Genomic DNA, 6,833 nt, shown 5'->3' on the forward strand with positions numbered 1-6,833 from the left:
TGAAGTATTACTATTGTTACTATTATCATTAGTTGTATTATCTATGGTATTACTAAAGAAATGCAAAATATTTGTTTGCTTTTTCTCACTCATTATGGGTTTATTGCATTCCAATCTAAGCCCAAACAAGAAATGATTGTTATCAAAGTCAAACTATTTGATGCCATTATATATAACAGTTAATGAAAATACACAGGTAAGGTCATACTTACCTAAATGAGCATCTGAGAAATAAACAAATAAAATAAAACAATCGGATGAGAATCGGTATTGGCGGAGTGGGGTGACTGTTGTAATGGTGGAGACAATACTGAAGTGTATGGCTTGGCAACGGCTGCCTCATACAACCTAATACTACACTGACGTCACACTGCGCCTCTCTTGTTTGTCCGCCTCTAGTATAGTTTATGAATTTAGTGCAATATAAAGGCAAAAATTGTTATTCAGAATATAGGAATTTATTAGAATATTATTTTATTACTAATAAAACTTTAAAATTGCAAATAATGTTCACATTTTTCTGTGGACCAGTGGTTGGCGACCGCTGATAAATGAGGTGCAGGGTATAGGGCTGTGTTGTACATGATGGGGTGCAGTGTATATAATATGTGGGGTGTGGGGCTGCAGTGCAGTGTGAAGTCAGATTAGGAATAGTCTTTTAGGCTGCTTTTAATTATATGTGTCGTCTTCCATAATAACAAGCTTTATATTACATGTCCATGCAAATAAAATTGTATCTTGTCACAACATACATTTTCATTAAATTGATTGGTAATCTGTGCATCCCATTTACATCTTCACATTGGTTCACACATTTCCTTTTCAATTTGAGTAACCTTTCCTTCCATACATATGTGTTGAGAAGACAAAGGATGAAGAAAAAGTGGAGAGTTGCAGAAATCAGCTAAATATATAGCCAATAATGTAAAATGTAGACGTCCTTTTCTGTGGAAATCACCATTTGTACTGTGCATGTTCCAGAGATCCATTTACGAGTGGGGCCATGGTTTACATTTAAAAGTGTCTCCCAGTTGGAAATGGGACTGAAGGTAAGTATAACCCCACATAGGCTGTACACAGGAGGTGGGGAACTCATTACGAAAACAACAATGGTACAGTATTCCTTGAAATAATTGTATTTTCTATTTTCTTTTGGGGACCTTTAAAAAACCCTATAATAGTACCGTGATATAAAGAGAACTATTATACTCACCTCTCCATGTTGGTTGCCCCATCATTCCGTTTAAGCGCTGCAGCCTCCAACAATCTCTTAGGGATTTGGCAATTCTAGTAGTGTTGAATATCTTTGTCCCCTGCAAGACATTGTTTACCCTTTGACCCCTGTGTCACCTCTGAGTTCTATAGTGACATGGGGGTCAGAATGGACCTGTTGGGTGATCCTACACTCCTCATAGTGTCAAATGTTGAAATCAGAAATGGGTTTGGTGCTTTGCCAAAATAAATGTGTGCCAGGAGGGGAGCAAGGACATACCACAGAAAGGTGAGTATAACAGCTCTTCTGTTGCAGGTTATTGGTAATTGGATTCTTAGGAATTTGATATTATCCCTTTAAGGTCAGGAATTGAAAATGTGACAGTTGATGAGATGAATGTCCTAGAAGGTGAAACCCCAATCAGTGCTCTGGGTAAAAGCACCAAATTAACAATCTCTCTTGGAGATATGAAGTGCTCGCCATTGCATACCTTTACCTAAAAAAGCTTTTACGGCTTCAGTACTTCTGCAATACTGTTCTGAATCAAGCATGCAGAGAGTAAAGTCAAAGCTTCTGATCCAAATGCTTCTTCCAGGTGACGCTCATAAAATCAGAATACTGGCCAGGCAATCAGCATTTTTAGTAGGGGAGATCAGCAGCAATAACCTGAGTTTTGTGAATGTTGAGCTTTGTGGGTGTGTTAGACTTGTAGACTTGGAAAGCTTAGAGGTATGTTGTAAGCATGGCAGATTCCCAAGTAGTTTATCCCCTGTGAACAATTTAAATGAATAATAATGATGCATTGGACCTGATTTATTAAAGTTCTCCAAGATTGGAAAGGATACATTTTCATCAGTGAAGCTGGGTGATCCAGGAATCACAGAATGGACATCTTCAAAGTATTTTGCTATTTATTAGGAAATGTTTTCCATGCTGGACCACATCCATTTCAGGTTTGCTGGATCACCCACCTTCACTGATGAAAGTGTATCTTCTCCAGCCTTGGCAAGCTTTTATAAATCAGACCCATAGACCCCAAAGGAGTTTTCCAGAAAGGTGAATATCTCTTCCATACAAGTGTTGGGATTTATTTATGAACTTCTGACATTACACACAAAGGTACAGATAACCTATGCTGTATACATACTGGTTGCCCCATACCCTGTGGTATTGTTTAAACCCCTTCTCTCAGAGATCGGTGCCGTATTTTATTGTTTGTTGCTCTTGCTATAACAACACCTGACCACACAGATTTGCATGTGCACATTTTTGTTGTTCCTGTAAATGTTTAGACCGGCCCAAAAGTCTCTAAAACAATGCCCTGTATCTGTGGAGCAGCTTTTAGTCCTTTAAGTCAGGCATAGAATTCCTCGGGGGCAATCTGCAATGACCAGGGATAACTCTCAGTGCTGCTATGGAATCAATAAAACAATCTATCTCTAGAGGACAAGATGTGAATCTCATTACGGCCTCATCTGTTCTATTCTATCTGAGGCTGCAGATATAATATTAAGGTCTGCCCTTTGCTTGTTTTTGTCTTTTCTATGATGTAGTGGAAGATTGCTTCATAAGGTGAACAACTAGAGTCTACTTTATTCGTTGAGAATAAAGTGTGGAGGGGGTATGTCTAGAATGCTCTCCTAGCCTAGTGGTCGCTAATCTTTCAGACCTCACGGCCACTAAATTCATAATTTTAAATCCTGCGGCCCATTATTATGAATTTTTTTTAAAAGATAAATACATTTGTAAAATAATGATCCTACTAATGGTGCTGACAAGGACTGTGGAGGCTCTGATTCATTGATCGGCTCACGGTTAGGTGAGGTATTACTATTGTTACTATTATCATTAGTTGTATTATATTTGGTATTACTAAAGAAATGCAAAATACTTGTTTGCTTTTTCTCACTCATAGGTTTATTTCAGTCCAATCCAAGACCAAACAAGAAATGATAGTTATCAAAATCAAACTATTTGATGCCATTAAATATAACAAGTAAAGAAAATACACAGGTAAGGTCATACTTACCTAAAAGATCATCTGAGAAATAAATAAAATAAAACAATCAGATGAGAATCAGTATTGGCGGAGCGAGATGACTGTTGTAATGGTGGAAACAATACTGAAGAGTACGCTGCCCCTTGTTTTTCTGTCTCTGGTACAGTTCCTGAATTTATTGCAAATTATAGGTGAAAATTTTCATTCAGAATATAAGAATTTAATAAAATCCTATTTTTGTTTTATTATTAATAAAACGTAAAAATTGTAAATAATGTCCAATTTTTCTGTGGACCACTAACATTTTCTTGAGGACCACCAGTGGGCGGCCACTGTTGTAGACACCTTCTAGTACCTTTACCTGAACTACTCCACCCCCACCCTAGCTGATTAGTTAGTAGGACAGCTGTATCCTGCTTCAATATTTAAATCTTCTGGTCAAAATCTTTCATGCTGTTGGCCACTTTTGATTAGCAAGGCCCCCCATAGACTTGTATAATGTTTCTTTACACTGGCTGTCCTTTGCAGGCAAGTAAGCAGCTGGGGAAAGGGGGTGCTAGGTAATTTAGGTAAGAAGGGATGGGTAAGGGTAAGAGTAATTATATAGCGCTAACATATTACACAGTGCTGTACATTAAATAGGGGTTGCAAATGACAGACAGATAAAGACAGGAGGAGGAGAGGACCCTGACCAGAAGAGCTTACAATCTAGGAGGTGGGGGAAGTATCACACAATAGGAGGGGGATATAGAATGGTGGGAAGTAGTGAGTGTTTAAAACACATAAGAAAGCACATTTGAAAGGATGGGTTTGAGTGCTTTTTTAAATGAGCAGAAAGTAGGAGCAAGCCAATTAGGACGAGAAAGACCATTACAGAAAGTCGGGGCAGCTCTAGAAAAGTCTTGGAGCCGTGTGTGTGATGAGGGTATGAGTAAGGAAGTCATTAGTAGGTCATTGGAGGAGCAAAGAGAGCAGCTGGGGGAGTATTTGCTATCGGGTCAGAAAGGTAAGTGGGACAAGAACTGTGGAGGGATTTGAAGGCAAAAATTAATATAGGACATTGTCTTATTTTTGGGGAAACGGTAAATTATACAATATAGGAAAATGTGTCTTAACATGTGAGTTTTGTATTTATGACCCTGCTGTTTATACCGGTAGTCATTCTGTTACAGGGTGTCAGTCATAGATGAAGGCATTTAGTATATTCTGAGCGAGACAGATGGGTGCGTGTATGCTGCCATACACAGTCAGCGACACATGACACACCACCAGGCCTGGGGTCTCGCAGGTCGCAGCCGAATCAGGAATGTGACCTCGGTGTCTTGCTGCACAGCTGCTCCCCGCACCGGATGCTCCATCACAATACCAAAGGGCCAATTAGAGTAAATGAAGCAAGTGCACAGCACACCTGTGCTCCGGCCCCCCTGGGGACCACACAGGCAAGCCTGGAGAGGAAGCATCAGTCAGAGAAAATTTCTAAACACCCATCTGTGAACATAGCACCATCTCCAACACATTTCTCCCCTCCCCCTTCAAACTGTCATTAGAACGTCTCATATCTATTTGTAGCAGCAGAGGGGTTAATTCATGTTTGCACCTGAGACCAATAATACAGCAGCACCAAATCACCCAACTAGAATTGCCTTTTATTAACTCTCTGCACCCTGGAGAAACATTGTGTTCTCTATAAAATATGGCAATAGGGGGGATTTCTATATCTCATAGCCCCGCATATTAAAAATAAAGTCATTTTTCCAATAGGGGTTAGCTTCGCAAAAGCAGACCGCCACCTTTCTGGTATTCCTATGCTTCCAAAAAGTGCCATTTTGCAGCAAACCAACGGAAGCCTTTGCCACATTATGGGGGCACATGTATTTACCAGTGATGACTTGCCTTTCTGCATGTAGGTACAATTCTTTCAATATAGGAAAGTGTTTAAAAGCTAACCTGTCATGTGTGATAAGTAGTTATAAAAACCTAAAATATGGCACTCCGTCTTAGAATTTGTATCTTACCGAGTGCCCAAAACTTTGCATTTAATATACCAGGGTTGGCTTTCAGTATTGAAGCTGGAGCTCTGGCATCCCTCTGGGTGGCTCACAGGTTAGCGTTTTGGCTTTTGCAGTGCTGGGTCATAGGTCCAAATCTCAAGCAGGACTTTCTGGAGTTTGCAGGTTCTCCCCGTGTTGTGTGGGTTTCCTCCGGGTACTCCGGTTTCCTCCCACATTCCAAAAACACAGTTAATTGGCTTCCCCCAAAATTGACCTTAGACTGTGATAATGACATATGACTATGGTAGGGACATTAGATTGTGAGCTCCTTTGAGGGACAGCTAGTGATATGACTATGGACTTTGTACAGCACTGCATATGTTGTGTCATATAAATACTAGTTTATAATAATCCCTCCTTTCTCACGACCACACGCCTACCTTCCTGTTTCCCTTAATATAATGCACTATACTTGTAACAAAAAAATAATAGTAATTCCAGGAAATTCGTATTTGCAGCCTTGGCACATCTACTTTAAAGAAGAACTCTCTCTCTCTCTCTCATTCCCCTTTTCTTTGGTGCCCTTATGTCTTGTGACTGTGCCTACCAGCTCTGCTATACCATTATGCTTGCATACAGCAAAGCATTACCAGCTTGCTTGGCACCATAGACAATGATTTTTTCACATTTCAGACGGGCCTTATTATAGTAGAACAGTGGCAGGAAATCTTCATTACATGTCAGTCCTGCTCACCTATGTTGCATGTATGTGCCCACCTGCAGGAACATATATGTAAACTTCAATGTTTGCTGGCACAGACACACATTTTAAAAACATGTTTCTATTGTTTCTATTACCAAAGGGATCTCATCTATCTAAAGAGACAATGTCATGAGGCCATTCTACATACAGAGCTCCTGCTATGTTGTGTTGATAGGTGGAAGGATTTCCTCTGTGGTCTAGCACTGGGAATTATAAACCACCGGGGCCTATGTTTGACCTGGCTGTCATGGTGAGCAGCTGTGTCATCCCAGCTGCCACTGGGGTTATTTCACCTTCAATAAAAAGTTTTATATAATGATGCCAAATTACATCATTTACATACAGGGATTTATTTTGGCAAGTAATGAGCCTGTCATGTATTGCAACACTTTAAAAAAATTGGGTTCCTGCTTCCATATGGCACTTTAACATTTTGGGGAGTATTGGAATGGTCTACATTCATACAGAGAATATACTGCGGACCATATGCAGCTCTCTGTGCCCCCTCTTCATATACACACAAAGGCAATGGCCAGTTTGAGCAGAAACCAGCATATTTGGGGACTTTTAGCTCTGAAAACATGGGCAGAGATTACAAACCCCATGCAGTTCTTTTTCTAATGTGCCTTTATTTAAACAATTCCAGTGCTATAGGGCAGTGGTCGCCACCCTTTTCAGGACCTACAGACCACTAAATGCACAGAATCCGGACCAGGCATGCGTGGGGAGCCAAGTGTCACTCAAAGGGGAAGAAACTTTCCCCATAGTGGTCTGAGCTCGTGATGGGAGAGTGGGTGGGTGGTGTTCATACGGGGGACATGGTCCACCGCTCTGGCTGGGGTTAGGAGAAGGACCCCGCTGGGGGGG

Source organism: Pyxicephalus adspersus, chromosome 9 (genome assembly GCF_032062135.1).
Source record: "Pyxicephalus adspersus chromosome 9, UCB_Pads_2.0, whole genome shotgun sequence".
Classification (NCBI taxonomy): domain Eukaryota; kingdom Metazoa; phylum Chordata; class Amphibia; order Anura; family Pyxicephalidae; genus Pyxicephalus; species Pyxicephalus adspersus.